The sequence below is a fragment of the Mus pahari genome, chromosome 8 (genome assembly GCF_900095145.1).
Source record: "Mus pahari chromosome 8, PAHARI_EIJ_v1.1, whole genome shotgun sequence".
Taxonomy (NCBI): domain Eukaryota; kingdom Metazoa; phylum Chordata; class Mammalia; order Rodentia; family Muridae; genus Mus; species Mus pahari.
The window spans coordinates 29,830,972-29,846,099 of NC_034597.1; the positions used below are offsets into that span (position 1 = coordinate 29,830,972).

The 15,128-nt window shown below is 36.7% G+C and overlaps 1 protein-coding gene across 2 annotated transcripts in view; it reads right to left on the minus strand.

Moving 5' to 3' along the window:
* Nrg3 (neuregulin 3) overlaps positions 1 to 15,128 on the minus strand; it is a 1,055,513-nt gene that overhangs the window by 253,308 nt on the left and 787,077 nt on the right. The window lies entirely within an intron of this gene.

The window sequence follows — 15,128 nt, forward strand, 5'->3', positions numbered from 1 at the left end:
AGTACCCAAAGAACAAATTCCCCAACATCTCAAATGCCTCTCTCAGCAGAGGAGATCGTGGTTGTCATAGTATAAAGCTGACAACAGGAGCATTCTTCTTTATATAATAATGTGGTCTCCAAATACATTCAGAAACATATTGCAAGTACCGTTTTTCTTGAAAAAAAAAAAAAACAACCACATTTTCTAATATAACACATCAGTTACAGCTTTAGGATTATGGTATTTTTCCTTATGTTTTATTGGTTTGCTCCTTTGCTGATTTCAAGTTTTTGACTTCATTCTTTAGCTATTCTTCAAATCCTTGTCACTTCTTTACCAGAAGTAGCAGCACTTCATCTAGCAGGGTCTTAGGGGCATCTTTCTAAATAAGTATCTGTTTGGTCCTTTATATTTAGAAAATATATGCAAAGTGTCTGGACTCTGCCAGACGTTATACACAGCAACTGTCCTGAGTGAATGCATTGGTGAAGCTGGGAGCACTCTGGCTGGAACCAGCAGTAAGGAGGCTACTTCCATATGGTTCAGTCAATCAGGATACTTGACCAGCTCAGACAACATCAGCACATCAACTGCCAGTTAAAGTAACAAATGTAGCTAAGGCCCTAAACACTGTCTTGGTACTGTCTCCTTAAGTGGATGGTTGTGTTTACTGGTCTGTATGAGGCTTACTTAATCTGTCATGCTTGGACTAAGCAGAGAAGTCAGCACTGTCACCTGGAGGATGAATCTGTCCTACTTATAGAGGGAAAAAAAATGGGCTGCTGACAGGAAAATCAGATTTGAAAAACAGTCATCTGCTTGGTAGAGAGTTATGAACTTGACACAAGTATTCCAAGAGATGTTCTGCCCATCAAGGAGGTCTGTGCATTCTTCACTTTTCGTGTGCTTTGTTTTCTGAGTTTGATAATAGTATTAGATGAGGGTTACTTAAACAGGGCAAAATCACTGAAGGCACCTATGACATTGTCTGCCTTTCATGTTGAGCCAAAGAAGAACTCAGGTAATTAGACCAGCTCTCTTCAGCACCTTTATAACATACGACACTCTCAAGTATATTTCCTGATTCTCCTCCATAAACTGAGAACAAAAATTTCTGCTATGAATATAGAGATAGCCAGGAGTTTCTGGTGCCTACAAATTCATTTGTGCAAACTCTTTTCTTCATAGCTTTAAAGTAAAAATAACATACGTGCTTGAAGTGGGCAGATGCTTGGTTTTCTAATGTTGAAAAGGCAGCTAGACAGTGCTTATGGTGGAAACATATTTGTGATAATCAAGATAAAGTCTTGTTTTCTGAAAGCTGCCGTGGTGCTGATGTTTACTCTCATTCAGAGTTGTCAGTGTCAAGTCATTTCAACCCTCACTTCCCTGTGACTGGCTTATGCCCTGAACATGTGTCATCATACACAAGCACTTTCCTGGCATGTTATCTCCAATCCACACAGAAGGATGTATGTACTGTTTATTTAATGTGAAAATGGTAACCTAAGAGGGTGGCAGCTTTGAAAGTAAAATACATTTCTTTGTTTGTTTGTTTTTGCTTTGCTTTATAAAGGCTTGTTGTTTCTTAAAACACAATATTCCATTTGTGTGTGGAAGAGAAAATAAAGAGGTTTGAATTTTTTTCAGTCCAAACCCAATCAACCATGAATCCAAGCCCATCTTAGAGAGAGTATTAGGTCTCATGGGACACAAGGAATATTGTAAAGAAAATTGTAAAGCTGCCCCACACCTGTGGGCTGCAGATAACAGAGCTTGATGGTGGTGTCACAGCTTTGCTTAGGCTTGGGAGCCCAGCATCACCAGCCACAGCAAGTAATGCCCTATTGGGAAAGAGGCTCAGAGGCACACAGGTACACAGGCCATTGCTAATTGATGCTATAACTGTAAAATATATGAGCCGCATACATTTCTCATTTAAAAAAAAATCACACATACATCTCCTTGATAAGTTCAGACTGATCTAATCATGAGGTTGGAGTGGTGTTAGCACGGACTGTTGATGAAGTGAGTTGGATCTCTGACAATATTAAAGCATCAGAGAGGAATAAATCTTCAAACACACTTCTATTGCATGATTGAGTCGGGTGGTGCTTGCAGCTTTCTTCTGTTCCCTATTTTGGATGGTGGGGAGACTTACTGTTTTCTTTTTTTAAAACACAGTATAAAAAACAATAGTAGTGGTTATATTGCATAATGTTGGTTTCATCTCATCGCACAGATAATGCAATAAATGAATGGTCTTAAGAGTGTATAAGTAATGCTTAATCATCAATATGGCTTTCTTTTTAAAAATATCACAAATATTTCTTTAACTGGGTTAGTAACCCATTCTTTTCTCTCTCTACTCTGAAAACACACTCAGTCCACCTGTTCTCTATATTTCTTTACCTTTTAGAAGCCTGCATCATAACTACTATATCAAAAAGAAAAATACAATATTATTCTGTCATTTCATAGACAAGGTTTGATTCTGCATTCTCAGGCAGGAAACAGGGTTGACAAAAGGTTGCATGAGGAAAATGAGAGAACTATTACCAACTGTCAAATAACCACAAAGCAAAGTTGGTTTGCAAGAGCTGAGACATTATTCTGTGGGAAAAATTAGCTTCAGATTTCCTATGTTTACTCTGAGTTGAATAAGTTGTTTTGTTAGAAAACTAAGTTCTTAACAGATATTTTGTTTTATTTCCAAATATAAAAGGTCATAAGAAAGAGAAGCATGGAGGTGGCATTTGAAACCAAGTAGGACAGATGAGAACATTCAGCCACAACTGAGATTGTTTCCAATAATAAAGAGATTGGCAACTGGCAATGGTGCACACAGAGCAAGGAAAGAGATAGGCACTCTGCAAACCCAGCTCTGGCATCTGTAAGGTTTGGCCAATGAAAAGCCTGTACTACATTACACTGATGCCCCTAGCGAAGAAGACTGTGTAATTTCAAATGTACATGTAACTACTCTGCTCACACCCTCTCAGATTTGCCTTCACTCTCTTTTCCACATGTCACGTTTCATTGGAAATAATACACATCATTTCATATCATTTCTCTCTCCTCTACATTGCCACTGAGAAAAAACTTAGTGGCTGGTTTTAGTTAAAATAAAAAGACACAGAGAGGGGGGGGAGGGAAAGAGGGAGCAAGGAGAGAGAGAGAGAGAGAGAGAGAGAGAGAGAGACAGACAGACAGACAGACACACAGAGAGAAAATGTCCAAAGACAATCAGTAGAGCCATGAATTCCAGCCAAGACAAGTAAGTACAAAATGCATTACTTTTGCCTAGAATTCAATACTTATTTTGTCTGGCCTGTTGAGCCAGAAATTGCCAGTATATCAAGACTACGTACAGAAGAACCCCAAAGGAAAAAGTTTTCAGTAGTCCAGTTGACAAACTTTCACTGTCCCATAAACATTTTGCAGGATAGTAAATAGCAATGATTGTAGTGACTCGATGTTGCTGAACAAGCCCTAAATGGGGTACATATAGCAACCCCACTAAGTTTTAAACAACTCAGAAACAGGAATATAAAGAAAAAGAGCAAGAAGATAGAGGGGAGAAGACCAGGGCAGTACTGGCTTCAGAGCCCGACACAAGCAATTCAAAGTGATCTCATAGCAGCCGGTGCTACTATGGTTCTGCCAACAGCCAATCACGGGTCAGGGAGGGGATCACTAGGCCTATNCCACCTGATGAAACAGCTGTCTATTAATGAACTCACCTGGAGGAACAGTTAACAATTTTAATTATATAGCCAAAGGTGAGTCCATTTGTTCCAATAATTAGTTCTAAACCCATGAATGGTCAGGGACCTGGTCTTGGTTATAATCAATGGGTCATGAAACAAAATGACAGACANNTGGAGAAAGAACTTAGAGAGAAGTTGGAGAGTAGATAACAGGGGTGGGGGAGAGATAAAAAAGGTAGTGGTCAAGAATAACTTGAGTCCCTAAACATTTATACAAAATTGTTGCAGAACAAACTTAATCAATAAAAACGTGGTTTGATCGTGTGTATATGTTCCCAGAGGAGCTGCTACCTTTGGTTGGCTTAAAGCAATTCTTGAATAAAAGTTGAGTTCTATCCTCACATTTCTCTCAGTTTTCATTTGAATGTACTTTGTATGAGTTATTTAGTGTCTTTGTTTCCCACTTCAACTCAATTCTAATTAAATGAGCATAATGCTAGTAAAGAAAATAAGAACACATAGAGTTGTTACACTATACTTTCTGATTTGCCTATGTTTAAAATTAACAGCATACTTTCTGTCCACAAGGATGGGTTTCAGATAAGGAAAAAGGGAAACTATATGAACAATGCAAATATATTTAACATAATTTTAATACCTGTGTTATATACAGCATGTTAAACTTCTATGGGAAACATAAATGTTTGATTTTAAACAAAACAAATTAATTAGTTCTCTGAAGGAAATTGTTGCAATGAATATTTATACATTCCTGACTGTATATCCCTTCATTCTTAGAAAAAAATTGTCATTCCTTTGGATGTGATTATAAAATAGCTACTTGGTCATAGTGAATCACTGCTAATTTCAAGGACACTATGAAATGGAGATTTGACAAAGGACAATCTCTCCAAGTATTTTACCTTGTTTTCTGCCAATACTCTTCAATGCCAGTATTTGCATAAGGAAAATGGAGAGAGCTTGGTAAAACTTCACTTAGTACTTGGGGGCTTGGTGATTATAGAATTGCCTGCTTCTGAATCCTGAATCCAGTATTTAATAACTATGTAATCTTTTTCATCCATGAAGATAAGAGCAGTTAATATCTAGAATTACAATTTATAATAAAATATATGATAAAAGTGGCTCATGGTAATCATTCAATAGATCCCAGTCCCAGCCATCATTGAAGTACCATCTCAGCTTTTATAAAGGGAGCAGATGCAGCACAGTTATCCTTGCTATTTCAAAATCCCATGACAAGAATTATATTCCCTGCAAATGTAGTAGGCTGACTTCAATCTTCTGCCTTACTTATGAACCTTCTGGTTCTACCCATGGAAATTTGTTCAATGTATAAATTGTCATTCATTCCACATTTTACACAAAATTAAATACATGAAAATATGGTTCAGATACCATGAAGTGAAACTATTATTTTAGAAGCCATAGACCTAAATTTATAAGTTATTATCCAGTATTAAAATGTTGTTGATAATAACTTAAAGACAAGTTTCTTGATAAAAAAATTCTCATTACCCATGAGTTGAAAGAATATTTTTTAATGAATAATAACCTTTCTTTCTTTTTATTCATAGTTTCAAATTATAGACATTGATGATATATAACTTGCTTTGAAATCTTAGAAGGGGTAATCAAATAAGACCAGCATTGTATTGTCTGACATATTTTCTTCAATAAAAATATGTAAAATTTGTTCAACAGTTTCTAAATACATAATAGTTGGTGCATAATTACTAGAAGATAAAGCATGTCCTTTGAACTTCTTTCATATCAATATTTGGAATGTATGTTAGTACACTCTACATGGAAAACAGTGTGGAACTTACTCAGAAAATGGAAAGTATATCTGATTCAGCAAACTCACTATTTACTTTCAATATATAGTCAACAAAATTAAAACAGGCTGCTAAGGGGATATTTGCATGTTTATATTCACCATAGTGTTATTCACAGTAGCCATCATTTGGAGTTGACCTAAGTACCTAGTAATAATGAAGAGAAAATAGGTAAGCAAATACAAAAACAATGAGATATTTTGAATCATGATGAATGAATTTTCTGTGCTTTGGTACATCACAAATGAACACTGTGTGCACTGTGTACATCAATGAAGTACACTGTGTTGTTTGGAGCCAACTCGGAGCAAACAGTTGAATCCTATGATACCATTCATCTGCGAAACAAAAACTTGAGTTCAGAAATGGAGCAGAAAGGTGGTCTTCCAGGAAGGTTCTAGAAGCTACCAGAAGCTTCCAGAGCTCCCTAGTCCTCCTCGAACTAGGAAACCTGTGTTGATGACACTTCTCAATGGCCTACTCTGGATTAAAAATAAAATCAATAGTAAAACCTATTAATCAAAGAAACAAAAACAAAAGATGGATTGATGTAACTTAAAGTGAATGACCCAGAACAAATAAGACAGATGTGGAAAAATCATTATTCAAAAGCTACTTGTTCTGAATATAAATGTGATGGGCAGGCCAGAATTTTTTCTCCCTAAGGATCTGCAGCCTAGAGTTCTTGGCTCAAAAGCACTAATAGTTTTAGAACAAATGCATGTCCCCAGCCAATCTTCAATTGAAACTAGACTGTAGGTTTGACCACAGAGAATATTGCAACATTGATTAAAGTGTAAGCTTTCTTTAGCTGAACTGAGAATTTAATTAAGTGGTTTTATTTAAAAAGGAACACTAATTAAGACAGCAAAATCTGTAAGTTAACCGCTTGGTATTAACATTATCTACTGATTAGCTTTGGGTACAGCCTTTCTACAACACTTTTGACTATAAAAGGAAGAGTTTAGGGTTGGATTTGTGTAAATTTCAGTGTAGCAGCTGTCTTCGATAATGTGGAGATTTCCTAACATGTTAAGGCCATGCCTTATCAGTTTAGAGGCTTCCCAGAATGGCTGATGGAACTAATCTAATGCCACTCAGATATTTCTGACTAACGAAATTGTATTCAAAGTCTTGAGAAAACACTAGGATTGATTTTACAATTTACCCCTTCAGGCAATATCTGGATTGAAAACTTAGATATGAAATCTAATGGATACCAATTCCTTAACTTAAAACTACTATGATTTCACTTTCAAGTTTCAAGTCTTCTACCTAGATGCAGGAAATAGAATACATTCCATCACCAAGGGATATAGGAGTAGAGTGATGAATGTAAGACGCATTGAAGGGAAACAACAGCAAATGTACGATTATGTTTCCCTAAGGTCTTCTCTACCAGACACAGTAGCAGCTACCTGGCCAGGTACATCATTTGGCATCAAACCAGTGGCCAGTAAAGCAGTGACCATTAACCCAGGTCTTATCATTTTACCTCTGATTATGGCACAGTCTCTTAGGGACAGTCATTGTTGTAGAGTGTTAATATCAGCCTCAACAAATATTTAGTGTTTAATATGTTTGCCTGACCTTACTTACTCTTTTCATTTCTCTATTACTACACCCATTAAAAAACTAAAACATGTAACACAGAATGAAGGTACCAGACAATTTAGGATATAGTATTCCATGATTAAGTAAAATATTTTATATTGAAATATATATATATATATATATATATATATATATATATATATATATAAATGATTTAGTATAATACAGTATAGTATAATTTAGCTAAGGCTAAGTAACCCACCCTTTCCACTTTAGCTTTGATTTTTTACCACATGTGAAATAAAACATAATAATTTGTCCAAGATAAGCCTATTAGCATGGTAGGATCTGATGAAGTCTCTCTACGGGAATTGAATATACCCACCTTGTGATCTGTCTCTTCTGTTCTTAAAGCCTTATTCCTAGATGACTAAGGCCCTACTCTTAAGATACCCTTTGACCATGGTTGTCTCCTAATGGCTCTACCTTCAGGTAGCATCACTAGGAGTCAGTAAAGTTTTGAACATAAAGCTTTAAGGGAGAGGCACAATTCTAGCTGTTACAGATACCAAGGCCACAACACTAATCCCCCTATGCAAAGGATGTCCAAACAAACAAACAAAAATTCCAGATTAACTTGTATTTCAGATAGATGAGATTATTTTTTATGTCAACTACTCATGCAACTCATGGGATTGGAAATAAAATTGTATTCATTGTTTTTATGAAGTCCACGTATAACTTTGTGTAATGTGATTTATTTGCTAACTTAGGCAAACTGGTATGGAAGAAAATTATTCTGGATAGTTCAAAGAAAATTACCAACAGGAACACACAAATTCAAACTGACACATAGCACTGATACCATAACTAATATTTCAGCATTTGGTTGTATTTTGCAATGTTGGCATGGCATTGTTTGGTGTTTTGTTTTGGATAAGGAATTCAAGTACCTTATAGATCCTTGTATAAACCACATAAAGTACTTAATGAGCTACAAATATAGCATGTACCTCTTCAACAGCCTGAGCACTGACAGGCTACTTTAACAAGAGGCAATGATCAAATGAAGCAATGCTGTTTGTAATCACTAGGCTGAAGGTGTCTGCTTTGATTGGATCATCAGCACACTTTGCATAACATCAAAATGAACTATAAGAGCTCTTGGGCAGTAGCCTTACTAGGATAAAAGGTTCAAAGAACTTCTTGCTTCTTTCTTCAGCTCACTTTACTTTGGATCTTTCTAATACTTGTGTTCTATTGAATTTGAAAAGCATTTTGCAGAGGTGTGTCACACAGGGCAATGATTGCCAACATTCGATGATCAGACTTATAGAGATTCCCACAATTAGAGGAAAGAGAGAGAGAGAGAGAGAGAGAGAGAGAGAGAGAGAGAGAGAGAGAGAGAGATCAAGAAGAAGAATCTATTCTTGTTCTCTGTCTGGGCTTTGCAAGTGACTCCCCGAAGCTTGATAAGGACATATCAGAAAAATAAATAAATTAAAAAAGCTGAGAGATAATTCTTATTTAAAAGGTGTTCCTATGATTGGCATTATAAAAGAGAAGGCCAGCTCATTAACAAAGGAACTGATAAACCACCCACAGCATGTTTCAAAAGAAGTGGTAATAATTACTGTCTCACTGAGAAAGGGGCACAGTAGCCACATAGTGTCATTTACAAATCTCCTTGCAAACATCACAGGACAAGTGAAAAAGTCACAGAGCTTTCCAAATTAATTAAGGCAAAGGGGGAAAAAGACTTTTAGCTTACATGCCTAGATCATAGAAAGAAAGTTTTACATGAAATGTAGATTGTTTTTTTTTAAAATCATTTTGGAAGGCTCTGGAGCTACTGCCTGTGGTTGACTGTACCACCTTAAGAAGCACTTCATGGGGTCTTTGTGCTTCAGGCTGCTTAGCCCTGAGCTTCAGGAGATTCTCCTCCACTCCATCTCCCATCTCCCACTAGGAATGCGGAGATTAAAGATGGGTTAGGTGGGATTAGGCTTTTATGTAGATGCTGGAAATCCAAGCTCATGTTGTAAGGCTTGGGAAACACTTGCTTTACCCATGGAGCAATGGCTGTAGCCAGCATTTATGCATTTTCAGTGTGGAACTTATGGGTACTTGGGATGCCACATACCATGTGGCAGACAATTTAGTTTTCAAATATGATTTAGGCTCTTTGTTGCGCCAACTCTCTTAAACAGTGCCATTTTCTTTTGACATTCTATCAGTGGAATCCCCCAGTATCATATTATATGATACCCAGGCACATCTGTGTATATATACCCACACCCAAACAAAAAAACAATCATCCTAATTAAACCATGTGCCTAGAGAGATGTTATCCTCAACATATAATGGTGTAGAGAAGAAATCATAAAAGGCACGTGCTCTACCTACCAAAAGATGTGTAGAGGAGTAAGTTTCGAAACAAGAACTTGAGACCTGGGTAAGACATCAAAGGGCATAAGTACAAGAAGAAGGTTCAGAAACCATGTCTTTTTTTTTTTCTCTCTCAATTTCTCTGCTATTAAATGCTTTTTTTCTAAAAATCAAAGAGATTCCTACGTTCATATGTCACGTCCTATACCAGCCTTTTCCAAGTCATTCCAATGAAACATTGGTTCTTTTGTTGTATTCCACCTAATGTCAAAGCCAAGATTAAAAAGGGATAATATCAAAGCTACTGACTTAGAATCGACAAGGCAGTGAAAAAAAAAAAATCACACACACACATGTGCACACACACTCACATGCGCACACACACTCACATGCACACATACACACACACATGCACATTCAATGAACATACACACTGACACATGAGTGCACACAAACACAAATGAACATGGGCTTACACACACAGACACAGGCATGGGCATGTGTACACACACACACACACACACACACACACACGCACACGCACACGCACACACACACACACACACACTCACACACACTTGAGTAGGGCCAGGTAAGTGGAATTCAGAAGCATGGCACATATGTCAGTTACATTTCTCTGGCTCTGATAAACACTGTGACCAGAGAAACTTAAGGAAGAGGGATCTTCCTTTAGCTCATGGGTGCAGAGGGACATGATGACGGAGCGAGAGCATGGTTGCTCAAGCTTGAAGTTGAGGGCTCACATCTTGAACCACAAGCACAAAGCCAGTCTCCAGTGATGTATGTCCTCCAACAAGGCCCCACTCCCAGGACCTCTGCAAATACTCACAATAACTAGAAAGAAAGCACTCGAGTGCTCAAGCCTCTGGGAGAGCTTCCTCATTCACACCACTACAGTACTTAACTGGACTGTTGACAAGCTAAAATGAAAGCTCCCGAGATGAGTAATGATTTAAAATCACTAAATAGCTTATTATTCCTCACCTCTAACACAAACCACGGAGGAATCTCACCGGATGCTACTCTTTGTGTTTATCTTAGACTACATTGATCAGAAAGTGTTCTTAGAAAGGACTTCAGTATACAGAAAAGCCGCTAAAGCAAAGACAAGCTTCCCTGCAGGCCTATGTCAAGCAGACATGTGCTGAAAGCTTTACACAAGTGAGATGAAGTAACTCTCACAGCAGCTTCTCAGGAAAAGGGGGTGCTTCTACAACCCTTTCATGGACGTGATTCTGGAGCTGAGAGAATTACTCTTCAGGGCCCAGGACACAAGGAAGTCATGTGTGCAAAGCTGCGTTAATATTCAAGCTGAACCAACACCTGGGACTGTTTTTCTCCATCTCTTGATATGCTTGGCTATTCCTATGCTTGTATATATATTCTTTAGTTATGTGGCCTATTAACTATTTTAGTATGGAATGGCATATTTCAATTTATACTTATCATATATATATATATGATATACATGAACTTAATGATATACTCATTCAAACGTGATAGAGTAATTTAATAGAGTTTGAAATTGCTAAAAGAAAACAAACATAATATTCAATAAACCTTTTAACTTACTATGTTAAAGGATTCCAACTTGTCAATATAAATGATCGATTAAAATTAAATATGCCAAGAAATCTACCTCTGTATTTGAACACAGGAAAAAAAAATCTTTAAGTCAAGAAAATATACTAAAGACCATGGCACAGGTGAAGACTGGTGTGAACCTTGACAGAGAATGGTAAAGTCACATAGAGTGAAATTACTTTACTGCAGTTTGATGGAGAATGAAGTCAGACAGAGATGGAGACGTACACACAGAGGGAACCAGAGAGTAGGGAAGCACTCAGTATGAAGAAAGGAGCTCTATCAGACAGGCACGGTCACCCTAAATTCATCTAGTTTCTATACGATAAGAACCACAAACACAGAAAAAGAATTGGAGGAACCAAACGTCCAGATTTAGTGCTTCTATTGGCTGAAGCCTCTGGTCAGGAAAACATGGCAAAAAGTGTCTTCCCCACATAGAAGGTTGATCTGAAGACAGGCTACATAAGTAAGCTGTAAAGACAAGTAAGTTTTGAGTCATATTGGCTAAAGATATTACATGGTCCAGATTTGTATGTGGACAAGGATATATATATATATATATATATATATATATATATATATATATATATNATATATATATATATATATATATATATATATATATATATATATATGTTTAGATATATCTAGACAGTTTTCTTCACTGTCAGTTTAACACTGACTCTGTGACTCTGTTGACATCACAATCTGAGTATGCACAAGCCCCTTATAGACAATAGTATAGTACTTGCCTATGAACTGCATAACAGTACCTGAATAGTTATATTACATAATTTATGGAGAAATAGAAAAAATAAATGTGGACACATTCAAGAAGATATATTCTTTACTTCAAATCATGTCTACTAAAATTTGGATTTAATCCAAGGAGGAACAGATTGTTGTGGAGGTCCAATAATGCAGTACAAAGACCCATGCATTTTTTTTTATACCATTACGACCAAATATCACTTTCTCCATACAGTTTAAGGCAACAGCTTGCTCTCTGTCTCTGTCTCTGTCTGTCTCTTTGTCTCTGTATGTATATATGTGTATGTTTGTGTGATATGTTTGTGTGTGTATGTGTGTGTGTGTGTGTGTGTGTGTGTGTGTGTGGGTGTGTGTATGTGTTTGGTATGTTTAAACTATAGTAAAAAAAAAGTCTTTACTTCAGTCTCAATGTAGTTCTTCATCAATCTTTCCTACCCATGCCATGTGTTCCTTTATCACAAATGTCTACAATGACATATAATAACACACACACACATGCTCTCACATCTTGCTCTCAGCACCTTGAGGCAATGATTTTTTTTTCATTCTAAAATGTAATTTTCTCCTTTGGCACCAAAGCGAATCTCCCTGGCCTAGCACATTATAGAGCCCTGCCTCCTAATTACTTGAATTGTCTATACTCTTTTGAAGATGAAAAGCTCTAGTATTCTCATCCTGTTCCTTGGCTTCAAATAAAAAGTTACATCATGTAAAAGTTTCTGGGGGATTTATTATCAGCCATATATACATACATACATATATATATATATATATATATATATATATATATATATATATAGTGTGTGTGTGTGTGTGTGTGTTTGTATAAAAGTGACACCACAATTCTGATTACAACTTTAATGACATACTCTACAAACTTCCCAAGCTACAACATAATTAGTCTTGTTTATAATTAGTATTTTTATAAAAAACCTCATTCATTAGAAGTAAATAAGAAGAGACTGGCGCTCCTGGAATTAATGTACATTCTTTGATATAAAAAAGGAGGTGTATTTATCAAGTGCTTTCTATTTTTCAGATTCTATGCTAGATACTTAACGTAACTGGCTACATATTCCACTTGAATGCCTTGGGTCAGCATTATTTTATTTGTGACTTTAAAGATAAAGCCAGGGGTATTAAATGATTTGGTAGTTTGACAGTGTCACCAAATTAGTAAGATCCAATGCTGTTATTTGGGCCCTGTGACTTTTGGCCATGACCTTTTGTTTCTGAGCATTGGAAACCTTCTTCACTTTCTGTGCCCACAGTTATCCACCTACATTATAGAATGCTCAGTATTAGTAGGACCGATTGCTAGGAAACCGTAGCAAACAGTGAACAACAGAGGAGAAAAGTCCGTGAAGGTAACCATGCTTTTGGTGCATATAATATAACTTCAACAGGTGTATAAGCCTTTACTACAGACACTGAAAATGGCTTATTCAGAGAAACTTGGTGATCTGGAAAAAGACCTGGGCAATGTCTCCATGAGTGGAAAGGGAATGTATGGGCAGTCATCATACAGTGATTGTTATCTTGTAACAGTAAGTTTGGTCTTGCATTGTGTGGCTTTTGACACACACAAAGACCTTCGGGTACATAGGTAGGGAAGGGACTGTAGCTGACTAAAAAGAACTTTTCTTAGTTTCTACATGTGATCCAGTGAGCATGGATGAGATCATGGAAGCAGATTATGAAACTTTGTTTACTTAAATCTGAGTTTCCTTTCTTGAGAAATGTCACTATGGAGAATGAAGTCATTCAGCACAACCTCAGGATGAAGGTGTCCAACCCCACACTTTCCAGGATGCAGTTCTTCATTGTTATGGCTCTGTCATTTGGTCCTTCTGTGAATGTTCTGGGAGTATTTGTTCCTTTGTCAGCCTACATTACCCAGTGAAGGAACTAAGAAAGGATAAGTTCTAAGCAAGAAATACATGATGACATCAGGAGAAGTTTCTACCCACTGATCAAGTAAAAACCATTTTCTTTAATTATATATGTATATACGCATATATATATATATATATTCCTAAAATAATTTACCATTGTGTATCTATAGCTAAGAGATCAAAGCATTCAAATTTCCTGTTGCAGGGTAATTTTTATTGGCAACCAGACCACCAGTTGTTCTTTATAGATCCTTTAAATTACATATAAAGAGCTTTGCAATCAGTGGTAATCAGTTTCAAACTTAATTTGCTTGGCATGATGCTATTAGGGAAGGAGTAGGTAGCGCAATAGCACGTCTCTTGGGTCCCTGATTCCTCCCTAACACCTTCCTCTGTAATCATAAATGCCAATCATAAAATAAACCAAGGTTTCATTTTGCTTTAAAGCCAAATTTTTTTTTTTTTTTTTTTTTTTGCTTATTTTATCAGGGGTGACTGGCACTGACTTCTGTTCTAGTTCTTATTAACAGAACAGTGGACACTTAATCTCTAAATTCACAATTTTTCCTGTAAAATTTTTAGAATGCAGCTGGTCATACAAAAATTTCAGTGCTGATCTCAAGGGAGAAGAGCATATGAATATGTTTGTACCTCTAAAGACACCTCAGTTTGTAAACTGAGCTGAGCACTAATAGGTAAAAACATGCATTCTTTAGATCTCCTTGCAGTTGCTCAGTGCATGACTACTCTGTTGCTTAGTCGGGTTCTAACCCTACTTCTGTAAAGTTGCACTAATATAAATCCAATAGAAAGTTCAGCTTCTGTGTTTGCTTTTGTGTGTAGATCTTCTCTAAATTCAAAGGCTGATAAATTCATCTCTGTGGAATGGTCCTTAGAATCAAAGCCTTTGAAAAGTGACCTGATTGGGAGAGTGGACCTTACAAATGAGATTAGAGTCCTCATAGGAGGGACCCTAGTGTCTTTTGTTCTCTTGTTGCACAAGATATTCGATGAGAAGTTGGCAGTCAGCAGCCTGTAAGAGCCTCACTCATTCCCTTCATTCTGTTACCCTTAGAGCAGATAGCACAGCCACCAGAACTTTGTAAAGTACTTGGTCAACGGAGATTGCTGTATGAGCACCAACTGGCCCGAAGTGTTTTAACTTAACCTTCTTAGTGACATCATATGTCCTCCTTTAAGGCATATATCTGAGTGAACTTTTGAAATGTCAACAGTACTATGCATTTTATTCATATTAAGACGCTGCTACCCTGTGACATTTCTGTTTTGGTTTGAAGTTAGTAGTTGGACAAATTGAGCTTCAGAAAATGTAAAGGGTTGGAAAGAGATTTTTTTTTTAA